General features: G+C 37.5%; 1 protein-coding gene across 37 annotated transcripts in view; it reads right to left on the bottom strand.

Annotated features, from left to right (window-relative positions):
* Positions 1–15,212, bottom strand: part of DTNA (dystrobrevin alpha) — a 420,448-nt gene that overhangs the window by 178,587 nt on the left and 226,649 nt on the right. For 2 of the 37 annotated variants that reach the window (XM_021096246.1, XM_021096247.1), the window contains exon 1: positions 13,045–14,321. The exons of 30 other annotated variants lie outside the window; for them this stretch is intronic. The gene's annotated coding sequence lies outside the window, so the exon portion shown is untranslated. Of the gene's footprint in view, positions 1–13,044; positions 14,332–15,212 lie in introns of those variants that run through there. 5 more of the 37 variants (XM_021096232.1, XM_021096234.1, XM_021096256.1 and 2 more) reach the window with 5 other exon arrangements.

The following is a 15,212-nucleotide window of genomic DNA, read 5'->3' as shown; positions in this document are numbered from 1 at the left end:
ATCTTACTATATCTGAGCAGTGTCGTGTAGAACAACATGAATACCAGAACATCTTCTAAATCTTATTACGTAAATATAATTGCTAACATCTTTAGGTATTTACCATAGCTTACTTTGTAAGCAATTTACAAGTGTTATCTCTTTACGCATGATAGATTTTACCTAGATTAAGGCAGGTTGGCATAGTGGTTGAACCACACTAACTATAGCTCTCTTTCTCATTAACTGTATTATTCCCTTGAGGAAATTACTTAACCTCTCTGGACTTAATTTCTTTGTCTGTAAAATAAAGATGATTAAAGTACCTGACTCATGGGGTTGTTGTGAGGATTAACAGAAAGATAATAACTACTCATATTTATTCAGTGATTTCTGTATGTGCTAGATATTATTCTTTTTTCTTCTTTTAAAATTTTATTTATTTTAATTTATTTTAATTTATTTATTTTTTTTGTCTTTTTGGGCCCACACCTGTGGCATATGGAGGTTCCCAGGCTAGGGGCCAAATCAGAGTGGTAGCCACTGGCCTACACCAGAGCCACAGCAACGTGGGATCCCAGCTGCCTCAGCAACCTATACTAGAGCTCACGGCAATGCCGGATCCTTAACCCATTGAGCGAGGGCAGGAATCAAACCTGCATCCTCATGGATCCCAGTCAATTCATTTCCGCTGAGCTACGAGGGGAACTCCCTATTTTAATTTTCTTTTGGCCACCCCTGTGGCCTGAAGAAGTTCCTGGACCAGGAATTGAACCTGCACCACAACAGTGACCCAAGCCACAGCACTGACAACACTGGCTTCGTAACTACTAGACCACCAGGGAACTTCTAGGCATTGTTCTTTAATGCGGATAAATTAAGTTAAAATTAAATGAGTTAAACAAAAAGCACTTAGAACAGCATCTGGCACTTAGAAAGTATTCTATTTTATTACGTCAGAGAAGTCACAAAACTCTCATATAATGTGCTTCTTTTTTTTTTTTTTTTTTTTTTTGGTCTTTTTGCTATTTCTTGGTCTTGGGCCGCTCCCGCGGCATATGGAGGTTCCCAGGCTAGGGGTCCAATCGGAGCTGTAGCCACCGGCCTACACCAGAGCCACAGCAACGAAGGATCCGAGCCGCGTCTGCAACCTACACCACAGCTCACGGCAACGCCGGATCGTTAACCCACTGAGCAAGGGCAGGGATCGAACCCGAAACCTCATGGTTCCTAGTCGGATTCGTTAACCACTGCGCCACGACGGGAACTGCTACAATGTGCTTCTTAATGTGCTTCTTCTGTGTATCTTCTTGTATGTTTGGGTTTCCCACTGCCATCCAACATTCTGGAAAGAATTACAAGGTTGATGCATTGGCCAAGTGGCTACTATTCCCTCCTCATCCCTTCAGATGGCAGTTTCTGCCAAAGTCCTCCTTACAGCCAAGTTATGTACCTTCCCTTCAGCAATACCTTCTCCTCCCCCCAGCTCTTCATCATCAAGACTACACTCCATTTCCACCACCTTCTTTTTCTGCATTTTCCTGAAGTCATCAAACTTTGGAAGAAATAAGAAAAAATATCTCAGAAAACCTGGCATCTCTAATGCTGGAAAGACCAGCTTCTACTATCTTCCACCCATAGATGAACCTGGATGTACTGCCAAGAAAAAAAAACATCTACCCACATGGGGCCCAGGCAGGAGAAAAATAACGTACCCAAATCAGAAATTCAAGAAGACAGCTTTCACAATGATAAAGGGAACTGTCCTTTGAACTTTCTAAATGAGCTGTGCTTATATATTTTAAAAATTCTTGTATGTTGGGAAGAAAACAAGTCACTAATTGTCAATATCAAAGCACAATAAGATTTTAATGAAAGGGGCTAAAAATTCCAAGCTTCTAATCATGGCTTAGTCTCTCTGGTGACCAGTTGTCACTTCAGAGCTACCCGGGAGCCCATCAAGGTCTCCTCATTAAAACGAAAGACCTTCCTATCACCTAGAGAATCCCAAAGGACTTAGGAGCTCTGTATAAGGAACCAGGAACAAAAACCAAATATTAGAACTAAAGATGTTCCTAGCGTTCTTGTCACTTTAGCCCCAGCTCATCCTCCAGGAGAGGAGCAGGGCTGGAGACTGAGCTAATGATTAATCATGTTTACATGATGAAGCCTCCATAAAAATCCCAAAAGTATAGGGTTTGGGGAGCTTCTGGGTTGGTGAACACATTCTTCAGCTGGGAGGGTGCTGTATCTCAACTCCACAGGGACAGAAGCACCTGTGTTCAGGATCCCTTTGGAACTCACCCTATGAATCTCTTCATCTGGCTGTTCATCTGTAACCTTTATTATATTCTTTATTATGCAATAAACCAGTACACATAAGTAAATGTTTTCCTGAGTTCTGTGAGCTGTGCTAGCAAACCTGAGGAGGTGGTCGTGGGAACCTTCAATTCGTAGCTGGTTGGTGAGAAGCACACAAGACAACCTGGACGTGCAATTAGCATGTGAGAGGGGGTGGGGTGGTCTGTGAGGCTGAGCCCTTAACCTAAGGGATCTGATGCTGACTCTATGCAGTTGGAATTGCTTGATGTGGAAAATCCACACGTCTGGTGTCAGAAGTGTTGTGAGTGAGGTAGTAGTGTAAGAATAACGGATAACAATGCATTTTTCATACACATCGACACATAAAGTCAACCTAAGTTTTTTTTCAATAAATGAGAAAATGAATGAACAATTAGAATTTTCAAGTGAGCAAGGCTGTGGAATATTTAAGACCAAGACTAGTTTGGAAAACCTTGGACTTGAAGCCTCCAGAATCAAAGAATCTCCCTGATTGGTATTTCAATGAATGGAAAGGAAACTTCTTAAATACTATTCACCTTCTTGTCCTATGTCACCCTAATTTATCCGTTATGCTTGAAATGAAATCATCAACATTAAAGATCAGATCTGTTGTGCTTGATTCTAGGGCTGCACTGTTCAATGGGACAGCACTTGTTAAATGTGGCTAATTTAAACTACATAGCATTAAATACAATTAGAAATATAGTTCCTTAGTCACACTAGTCTAATTCTGAGTGCTCAACAGTCACATGTGCTCAGTAGTTCCTGCACAGGACAGTGTAGACATAAGATGTTTCTAACACCATAGAAATTTCCTTTGAACAGTACTGCTCTATATTTCTGCCATCTCCACTACACCTGAATGCCAGGGTATGGTGAACACTAACTATTCTCTGCTATGCTTATATGAGCAGAAATTTCTTTTGAATGGAATTTAAACAATAACAACTGGGAGGTATACCCTGTTCAAAATGTCATGCTGTTTCCTATCAAAGTCAAGGCATTCCATGCAAATAAAAACTACAATGAGTTATCAACTCACAACAGTTAAAATGGCCATCATTAATAAGTCTACAAATAACAAATGCTGGAGAGACTGCAGAGAAAAGGGGAACCTACTACACTGTTGGTGGGAATGTAAATTAGTACAACCATTATAGAAAACAGTATGGAGGCACCTCAGAAAACTAAATATAGAACTACCAAATGATCTAGCAATTCCACTCCTGGGCATATATCCAGACAAAACATTCATTCAAAAAGATACGTGCACCCCTATGTTCAGTGCATGTACCCCTATGTTCAGTGCAGACATGGAAACAACTTAAATTTCCATGAACAGATGAATGGATTAAGAAGATATGGTACATATATACCAAAGGAATACTACTCAGTCATAAAAAAGAAGTAAATAATGCCATTTGCAGCAATATGGATGGAACTAGAGAGTCTAATACTAAGTGAAGTAAGTCAGAAAAAAGAAAGACCAATACCATATGATATCACTTATGTCTGGAATCTAATATATGGCACAGATGAACCTACCTACAGAAAAGAAACAAAGTCACGGACGTGGAGAACAGACTTGTGCTTGTCAAGGGGGAGGGGGAGGGAGTGGGATGGACTGGGAGTTTGGGGTTAGTACATGAATCAGTTGTGAAGAAAAATGCATGTATGTGGATAGAGGGATCCACACACTTTTCTACCCATTAACGTTAGTATTTTAGTGATGTCTTATATTTGCATACTTTGATGAACTCACCTAAGCCGCAGCAGGACCCAAGCATTCTGAGTCTATGCCAAGACCCTTTTCTCTACACCTATGCTACCTATACACATTCTAAATGAAAAATAGAGTGGTGGAGCAGATATGGTTCTAGGTAATCACAGAGCCGTGTCTATGACATTCTATAGCTTTACACTTATCAGAGCAGAAGCAGAAGCTGGTGTGTTACACATTTCAGATTTTTTTTTCAGAATGATTGCCCTTGTTTATAAACATCACAACAATGAAATGCCCTGTATTGAAGTTTGACTCCTTATTTTGTTAGGATATTTTCCTGGTGGTAGAACTGTTGGGTCCCAGGGTGTGTAATTTTTAAAACCTTTGCTACATTTTGAGGTTAACCCCCCCCCATTGTATAAATTTGTGCTCTCAATAGCAGCCAGGGAAAGTTCACATTTTTCATATCTCTCTATCACTGGGCATAATCTCCCTCTCTTCCTCTGGCTTCTAATTTGCTAAAGATTCCAATGGTGTTTGTTTAATTTGAAGGTATTTTAATAATAATTAGTGACTACAATACCAAAGACATGATCCTTGAAAGAAATAAATGATAAGCTGGACTTCATTAAAATTAAAAGCCCTGCTCTGTGAAAGACAATATCAAAAAAATAAGACAAGTCAGAGCCTGGAAGACAACTGTTTGCAAAAGATACAAGTGATAAAGGACTGTTATCCAAAATATACAAAGAAGTCTTTAAAACTTAACAATAAGGAAACAAACAACCTGGTTAAAATATGAGCCAATGACCTCAGCAAATGAGATACCTCACCAAATGAGTACCTCACTAAAGACAATATTCAGATGGCAAATAGGTGTGGAAAATGTGCACATCATATGTCATCAGGGAAATGCAAATTAAAACAACAACGAGATACCACTACACACCTATTAGAAGGACCAAAATCCAGAACACTGACCACACCAAATGCTGGGGAGGATGAGGAGCAACAGGAACTCTCATTCATTGCTGGCAGGAATAAAATTTTAGCCAACTGAATCCAACAACACATAAAGAAGATCATACACCACGACCAGGTGAGATTTATCCCAGGTGCACAAGGATGGTTCAACATATGTAAATCAATCAATGTCATACACCACATTAACAGAAGAAAAGTCAAAAACCACATGATCATCTCAATAGAGGCAGAAAAAGCATTGGACAAAGTCCAGCATCCATTCATGATCAAAACTCTTACCAAAGTGGGTACAGAGGGAACATACCTTAACGTAATAAACCATTTATGACAAACCCAAAGCAAATATAATACTCAATGGAGAAAAGCTGAAAGCCTTCCCACTAAAATCTGGAATGAGACAAGGATGCCCACTCTCACCACTGTTATTCAACATGGTATTGGAAGTCCTAGCCACAGCAACCAGACAAACAAAAGAAATAAAAGGCACCCACATAGGAAGAGAAGAGATAAAACTGTCAATGTATGAAGGTGACATGATACTGTATATAGAAAATCCTAAGGACTCAACCCAAAAACTGCTTAAACTGATCAACAAATTCATCAAAGGAGCAGGATATAAGATTAACATTGAGAAATCAGTCGCATTTCTGTATACTAACAATGAAATATTAGAAAAGGAATACAAAAATACAATACCTTTTAAAATTGCACCCCAAAAAATCAAATACCTGGGGATACACCCGACCAAGGAGGTAAAAGACTTACATGCTGAGAACTATAAAACATTAATCAAGGAAATTAAAGAGGGTTCAAAGAAATGGAAAGATATTCCATGCACCCGGGTTGGAAAAATTAATTTTGTAAAAATGGGATATTACCCAAAGCAATCTACAGATTCAATGCAATCCCTATAAAATTACCCATGACATTTTTCACAGAACTGGAATAAACAATCCAAAAATTTATATGGACCCTCAAAAGACCCAGAATTGCCAAAGCAATTCTGAGGAACAAAAACCAAGCATGACGCATAACTCTCCCAAACTTCAGGCAATATTACAGAGCCACAGTAATCAAGATAGTGTGATACTGGTACCAAAACAGACACACAGACCAATGAAACAGAATAGAGAACCCAGAAATAAACCCAGACACCTATGGCCAATTAATCTTTGACAAAGGAGGCAAAAACATAAAATGGGAAAAAGACAGTCTTTTCAGTGAGGTTTGCTGGCAAACCTGGACAGCTGCATGCACATCAATGAAACTAGCACACACCCTCACACCATGCATGAAAATAAACTCGAAATGGCTGAAAGACTTAAATGTAAGACAAGACACCGTCAAACTCCTGGAAGAGAACATAGGCAAAACATTCTCTGACATCAACCTTACGAATGTTTTCTCAGGTCAGTCTCCCAAAGCAAAAGAAATAAGAGCAAAAATAAACCCATGGGACCTAATCAAATTGACAAGCTTTTGCACAATAAAGGAAACCAAAAAGAAAACAAAAAGACAACTTGCCGAATGGGAGAAAATAGTTTCAAATGACACCCTGACCAGGGCTTAATCTCTAAAATATACAAACAACTTATACAACTCAACAGCAAAAAAGCCAACACCCCAATGGAAACATGGGCAAAGACCTGAATAGACCATTCTCCAAGGAAGAGATATAGATGGCCAACAAGCACATGAACAAATGCTCCGCATCACTGATTACTAGAGAAATGCAAATCAAAACTACCATGAGATACCTCCTCACACCAGTCAGAATGGCCATCATTAATAAGACCACAAATAACAAGTTCTGGAGGGGGTGTGGAGAAAAGGGAACCCTCCTGCACTGTTGGTGGGAATGTAAGCTGGTACAACCACTATGAAGAACAGTATGGAGCTACCTTGAAAACTATACGTAGAACTACCATACAACCAGCAATCACACTCTTGGGCATATATCCAGACAAAACTTTCCTTGAAAAATACACATGCACCCCATGTACCCACATGTTCATTGCAGTACTATTCACAATAGCCAAGACTTGGAAACAACCCAAATGTCCATTGGCAGATGATTGGATTAGGAAGATGCGGTGTATATATACAATGGAATACTACTCAGCCATAAAAAAGAACAAAATAATGCCATTTGTGGTAACATGGATGGAACTAGAGACTCTCATACTGAGTGAAGTAAGTCAGAAAGAGAAAGACAAATGCCATACGATATCACTTATATCTGGAATCTAATATACAGCAAAATGAACCATTTCACGGAAACGAAACTCATGGACTTGGAGAACAGACTTACGTTTGCCAAGGGCAGGGGGAGGGAGTGGGATGGATGGGGTGCTTGGGGTTAATAGATGCAGACTACTGCCTTTGGAATGGATTAGCAATGAGATCCTGCTGTGTAGCACTGGGAACTATGTCTGGTTACTTATGATGGAGCATGATAATGTGAGAAAAAAGAATGTATACATGTATGTGTAACTGGGTCACCATGCTGTACAGTAGAAAATTGACAGAACACTGTAAACCAGTTGTAATGGAAAAAATAAAAATCACTATATATAAAAAAACAAAAAAAACCCAAAATTAAAAAAATTAAAAATTAAAAACAAAACAAAACAAAACCAAAAACAAACAAACAAACAAAAAACCTCAAAATGGTCCAGCCACTTTGGAAGACAGTTTGGTGGTTTCTCACCAAAATAAACATGCTCTTACCACATGTTCCAGTAAATATATTCCTTGTTATTCACCCCCAAAACTGAAAACTATGTCCAAATAAAAATATACACATAGATATTTATATAGAAGCTTCATTTATAACTGCCAAAACTTGGAAGCAACGACGATATCCTTCAGTAAGTGAATGGGTATATAAACTGTGGTACAACCAAACAACAGAAATGAGCTTTTAGTGCTTAAAAGAAATGAGCTATCAAGCCATGAAAAGATATGGAGGAAACTTCAATGAATATTAGAAAGTGGAAGAAACCAATCTGAAAAGGCTAAATACTGTATGATTCTAAGTATATGGAATTCGGGAAAAGGCAAAACTATCGAGACAATGAAAAGATCAGTGGTTTTTAAGATATGGTGGGTGAGGGGTGTGTGGGGGGGAGAAGAGATAAATAGGCAGAGCACAGAGGTTTTTTAGGGCAGTGAAAATACTCTGTGTATTGTAACAGTGGATATGTATATCCAGTGGATATATACCTTTGTCCACACTTATAGAATGTACAACACCAAGAGTGAATCCTAAAGTGAACTATGAACTTAGGGTGATTATTATGTGTCAATATTGGTTCATCCTTGGTAAAAAAAAATTTTTGTACAATTCTAGTGAGTGATGTTGATAATGGTGGAGGCTATCCCAGTGGGGGAAGGAGGAGTGTATGGGGAATCTCTGCACCACTCCCTTAATTTTGTTGCTAACCTAAAACTGCACTAAAAAATTGTCTCAAAATCATTAGTGTTGTTCTCATTCTTTTTGATTTATGAGACCTCATTGTATATGACAGATACTCAACTTTTCTCTTTCATGTGCGTTGCAAATATTGATTCTAGTTTGCTAGTCGTCTTTTGATATTGCTTATAGCATTTTCCAAAAGTAATAATTTTTCATATAACCATTCATTTATGGCTTCTGCCTTTGAAGGCATATTTCTCTATCTCAAGTCCTATATTTTCTTCTACTACTTTGATGAATTCACATTTTATTTATTTATTTATTTATTTATTTATTTATTTACTTTGCTTTTTAGGGCCATACCTGCAGCGTCTGGAAGTTCCCAGGCTAGGGATCAAATTAAAGCTACAGCTGCCAGCCTATGCCACAGCCACAGCAACGTGGGATCTGAGCAACCTACACCAGAGCTCACGACAATGCTGGATCATTAACCAACTGAGTGGGGCCAGGGATTGAACCTGCAGCCTCATGGGTACTAGTTGGGTTTGTTTCCACTGAGCCATGAAAGGAACTCCGGGTCCACATTTTATAATGGAATTGCCCATCGATCATTAATCTGCTTTTTCTTTTTTCCCATGTGAGTGGAGGCAGAGGAAGTGGTTTTTCTGAGTATAATTTTTCCCCAAATGAACCCAAATTAATAAGTTTTGGACATCAAATATCATTATTTAAGACAAATAATTTAAAAATTTAGATGATAATTAAATCATCTAAATGATGTCAATAGTGAACAGTTTACAATGTGCATGAGAGGTAGAGGGGAATTATAATATCATTCTAAATTATTTTAAGCTAATATTAGCATGAAAGTGAAACCAGTTGATTGTACCTTTTTATATATTAAAAATGTAACAAATTGTTCATTCCTAGTAATATGTTTACTCTTTTCCTATCAGATACTGGCTCACATATTGTACAATTCTGGTAAGTTTAATTATTATTGATGAAAGCCTCTATTGCTTATTGAACAAAGTCAACATCCTTTACAATAAGCTCTGAGAAGAACATAACGAGCACATGTACTGTTAGTGACTTGTAAATGTTATTAATAGAATTAAGGTTGGGAGTAAATATCTGAACATCATACCACCTATTAGGAATTTCCAATTTCTTTCTAAAAACATTGGCCTCTGACTACATACTGAGCACAGAGCTTTCTAATAAAGTCTCTTTCTTTCTGAATTAATCATTATTGCTATTAACATCATCATGATCATGGGACCATTACTTTTTTTCATTTGAAATATTTGAATATTTTTAAAAGAGTCCAATTCTTTTCATACAAAAAAAATCACCTGGTTGTCAATTAAAAAATCCACTTTAATAAAGTCATAGGTTTAAAAATAGCACCTCTTAAAAGGGGAATATCTAGCTGATACTGTCATCATTCATTGTCTTGATCTTCATCTATTTCAGAAACAGTACCGTGGGGTCCAAAAATTATCATTAATTTTATTGAAGAGGTTATAATAATCAATATGATTCTTCTTTACCATGACTGTTGAACATCTATCTCCTTAGTAGAGGTAATTTTTTACAGGTAATTAGCTATCTGTCTGAGAGGCTAGGGAATTCTAGTAATTAGAGCTAAAATATTAAGAAACACTCCTATTCACTCAAAATTAACAATAAAGTGTGATTAAATAAGGGTTGACAAAAACATCTCTGAAAAACTTTGAAGTTAAGGCAAGAACATCAAAACCTATCTCACTTTCTAAGAATGTAAGTATCACATCAACTCCAAAAGGAGGTTCCATATAGCTATTATGGAAAACAGTGTGGAAGTTTCTAAAAAACTTGAAAATAGAGCTACCATATGATCCAGCAATCCCTCTTCTGAGTGGATTTCCCAAAGGAAATTAAATCTGCACTGGAAGAGGTATCTGTGCTCCCCTGTGCACTGCAGCATTATTCACAATAACCAAGATAAGGAAACAAATTAAGTGTCTGATGAATGGATAAAGAAATTGTGGCTTATAGATGCAACGGAGTATTATTCAGCCTTAAAAAAGAGGAAGGTTCTGCCATTTGTGACAAAATAGATGAACCTGGAAGACATTAATGAAATAAGCCAGACACAGAAAGGACTGTATAATTTCACTTATTTGAGGAGTCTAAACAAGGTGAATGCACCGAAGCAGAGATTAGAACAATGGCTACCAGGGAGTGAGGGAAACAGGGAGATATTGTCTAAGGGTACAAGGCAGGATGAACTAGTCTAGAGATCTAATGCACAGCCTAGTGGCTACAGTTACTAATTCTGTATATTTTATAATACCAGTTTGCTAAGAGAGTAGATGTCAGGTGCCCTCATCACACACACAAAATGGTAAATGGTGGAGGTGGCTATGCCAATTCACTTGACTGTAGTAATCATTTCACTACATGTTTGTACATCAAATTATGCTGTATACCTTAAATATATAAGATTCTGATTAAAAAAAATAAAATTTCAAAGGTGCTTCCATCTTATGGGCCTCCCAATTACTCTAACCTTGAAATTCGACATGTGCATATGACCTAGTGTCAGGTGCATAAAGTCACAGAAAGGGGGTATATATTGATTTTTACATACTTTTAGCTCTAATGTCTAAGCTAGCTGATACCTTAGCCCAAACAGTGACTAAAACAAATTCAACTATAGGAATGTGTTTTCACTTCAGTTAATAAAAAGGAACTATCCATGCTTTACTATGTAGTGGAAACATAGGATAGTGGAATGCTAGCAAATTCCATCTCACCCACGCTACACTATCTCTCTTCTTTTGTATACAGAGGTTTATTTAACACATTCTTGTGCCCAGCGAAAGAAGAAAGCTTGGTTAAGCATTCACATTTTTATCTTTACTTTTTGTCTACCTTCCTTTCCTTGTGTCTTCTCTCTGTGTCTGTCTTTCTCTCTTCCTCTTTCTACCTCGGGTACTACCAGGATTGAGAATTTCGCACTTTAAAATATCTTAACAGGTACTATCTTTCACTTGGTGACTTCCGATTTTTGGTAATAGGTAACTATTATTTTTGAGTAATCACAGCTTAGGCTTGTGAAAATATTTTGATTCAGAGCACATGCCCATACCTTGTTCTATATTCAAAGCAACCAAAGGAAAAAAGAAAGAAAATTTGATTACACGCATGGACATTTTACAGATGTTACAAATGTGCTATTATAATGCTTTTTATATTTGTTATCATGGAAATAGTTCCCTTTATTTGCAGTCATCACAAAAAATTTGTTCTGAATAATGACGACTCCTTGCTCAAATTTATAAAACAGCCTGACTATATGAAAACTAGAGAGACTAAGAAAATAGCAAGGAAAATCACAGAGCATAAACAACTTTAAAACAATCTAAGTGTCCCTTTTTGAAGAAAGAGTGGTATATGACTAACCTTTGGATAATTGATTGGCTTTTATCCCACTCAGTGCCAATTAGTGGCAAATAAATTGCTTTCATCTAAGAAAGTATTTTTACAAGCCTCTCCTATATGAAAACACTCCAGTGAATACTGGACAGCGAATACACGTGAATGACGATGGGTTCTACTACTCTTTAGTTAGGTTTTCTCTCTGAAGCTGTTCCAACAGACAAAAAGTTGCCTAGGTCAGCTCTTAACTAAAAAATGAAAGTAAACCCTAATGTCTTATGAGAAAGCTAAACATTGCACATCAGCAGAAACCACAAACAAGAAACCAAAGCCGGTTATTCAAAAAGAAATTGTCTTCCTCTTTCACTTGCTCTGCGCATACCAAAGCCTCCCCTTTTGAAGCAAGCTGCTAGGGTGCTAAGTAAGCAATGCAAAGAGGAGGCTCCCATGCTCTGGGAATTGATGCTTCGCGGAGCCACACCGAATTGTTTACATTCGCTCTTACCAGCCTCCAAGCAGAAGAGCTCATTTTCTACTACCCCGTATTGTATTTACTTTTATTTTTAAATCCTCAAAGACACAGACGACCACAAGGTCTGAAAGGATTGAGTATTCATGGAAATTAAATCTGTTGTAAAAATTATAGATAAAACCAAACTCTCCATGATGGATGAGGCTGGTAGTAATAGGAAGAAAGGAATAGAAGCCCAGATAAAATAAATCCACTGAGTAACATGCTGGAGAACTTCTGCTTCATTTAATACAAGAGACAAGCAGCGCTGGACCAATGCCACTCATAAGGTGTCCTCTAAGAAAAGTGGACTATTTTCAAAGAAGAAAACAAGGAAATACTTTGCTCGGTTTTACACTGATCCGAAGACGCTAATTACAGCATTCTTGTTACTTCCTTTCCAGTTTTCCTTCCTGTGTTTGCACACACCCCCTCACCCACACTTCGTTAGAACCATAAAAATTCACAGCGTTTCAGACTTTCAGATTAAAAACAGATGAAATTGGAGGTGGGGGCGTTGGGGTAGGGGAGACAGAAGAAATTTGTCCTGTGCCCATGTCGGGGTGGGGGTGGAGGTGACAGTGAAATTCTACCCGACAAGTTATGCCACTGCAACAGAAGAAGTAAGAGGCCAGTTTCATAGATTCAATTGAACCTTACCTGGTTTTGTAGTGAAACGCAGCAACATGCCCCTAATTCTTCCTCTAAAGTACTACATAAGGTGAAAGCTATAGTATTTGACCTTACACATTTCCGCAGAAGAAACTCCAAAGTAACCTTTAACTTCAATAAAACGCTGTGTTCATTCTTCCCCCTTGTGCTCAACACAGAGCAATCTAATACACCTCATCATGTGGTCCGTTACCATGGTAGCGATGAATCCAGCTGCTGAAATACAAAAGACTGACAAAAAGTTGCTTTTTCCCCTCCACCCACCCTGACAAAGTCAGATTTTTTTTTCTGTATGACAAGTCTAATTTGAATATGTTTCTGTTGCTGACTCAACTTCATGAACAAGAAAAAAAGAAAAAGAAAAATGAATAGCAGAGATAAAAAGCATAAAAGGGCTCTCAGAACATTAAAACTGACTATTGAAATACTTATATGGATTTTTAAGTTGCCACTAATTCCTTGAAATACTGATCATTATCTACTATGTCTGCCAACCAAATATTTTGAAATGCCAGCTACTAACTCAATAGGAAGTGCAGCATTAATCTCATAGCATATGGAAAAATATTTTTAAAAATACATTAAATGATTCAGTCACCACAGATTCTGAAAACATTATATTAGTATATAAAGGACTAGTCTCAAAGTACTTTTCTAGGGCAAACTTCTAATCACAGCTCAGAGGTGGGAGATAAAATTCTTTATTTTCTTTTCATCAAAACCCTGTGTTTGTTATTTAAACAGATCAGATTTCAGTTGTATTTAAAGTGCTAATAGATTTGGATCTGTGATGACACAGCCCACAAGAACCAAACAAATTATATTTGGGGGCTCTTTATTAGGGGTAGAGATTTTGGAGTTGGGGCAATAACAATTTCAAAGAATCCTGGGACCCCCAAACCAATGGCTACATAATTAAGATGTAAAGAGTCACCTTCATTTTACTCCCAGTACTTTAAGGAAGGCTGATGAAGGGAGTCTTGGGCCACTGGGGCCTCACCTCATTTCATCCGCTGTTCCTCCCTCTTCCACCAAGGACCTCGTTCATTGATATCCCGTGCTTTGCTTCCAGCCACTGACTGCTTTGTCTCCTAGGCCTTGCAGTGTCCCCTCACTGCTTCTGCAGCCTTGCTACTTCCCAAATTTGGCTTTTAGCTCATAATAATTTGTTTGTGTATCTATCTTCTCTCTTTAGATATGGACACTCCTAGGAAGGGAATATGGTGTTTTATTCATCTTTTTAAAAAAACTGATGGATGGTTAATCTACAATGTTGTGTTACTCTCAATATACAGCAAAGCAATTCCTGTTTTCATATATATATTTTATATATATATTCCTTTTCTGATTCTTTTCCATTGTAGGTTACTACAAGATATTGAGTATAGTCTCCTGCACTATATAGTAGGTCCTTGTTGTTTACCTATTCTATATAGTCGTGTGCATCTATTAATCCCCAAATCCCTAATTTTTCCCTCTCCCCTTTCCCCTTTGGTAACCATAAATTTGTTTTCCATGTCTGTGTCTCTATTTCTGTTTTGTAAATAAGTTCACTTGTGTGATTTTTGTTTTTTAGATTCCACAGATAAATGACATCATACGATATTTGTCTTTCTGTCTGATTTACTTCACTTAGTATGATAATCTCCAGATCCATCTATGTTGCTGAAAATGGAGTTATTTTATTATTTTTATTTATTTATTTATTTTATTTTTTATTACTCAAATGAATTTATCACATCTGTAGTTGTATAATGATCATAACAATCCAATTTCACAGGATTTCCTTTTTATGGCTGAATAATATTCTGATATATATATCCCATCTGATATATATATCCCATCTTCTTTATCTGTTCATCTATTGATGGACACTTAGGTTGCTTCCATGTCTTGGCTACTGTAAATAGTGTTGTTAGCACATTGGCAAGCATGTATCTTTTCAAATTAGAGTTTTCTCTGGATATGTGCCCAGGAGTGGGATTGCAGGATCATGGGGTAACTATTTTTTGTTTTTCAAGAAATCTCTGTACTATTCTCCACAGTGGCTGCACCAGTTTACACTCCTACTATCAGTGTGGGAGGGTTCCTTTTTCTCCATGCCCTCTCCAGCATTTATTATTTGCAGACTTTTTTTTTGTGAGTGTGTGTGTCTT

The sequence above is a fragment of the Sus scrofa genome, chromosome 6 (genome assembly GCF_000003025.6).
Source record: "Sus scrofa isolate TJ Tabasco breed Duroc chromosome 6, Sscrofa11.1, whole genome shotgun sequence".
Classification (NCBI taxonomy): Eukaryota; Metazoa; Chordata; class Mammalia; order Artiodactyla; family Suidae; genus Sus; species Sus scrofa.
Note: the sequence above shows the minus strand (reverse complement) of the source record. Positions and strands in the feature narration are given on the sequence as shown.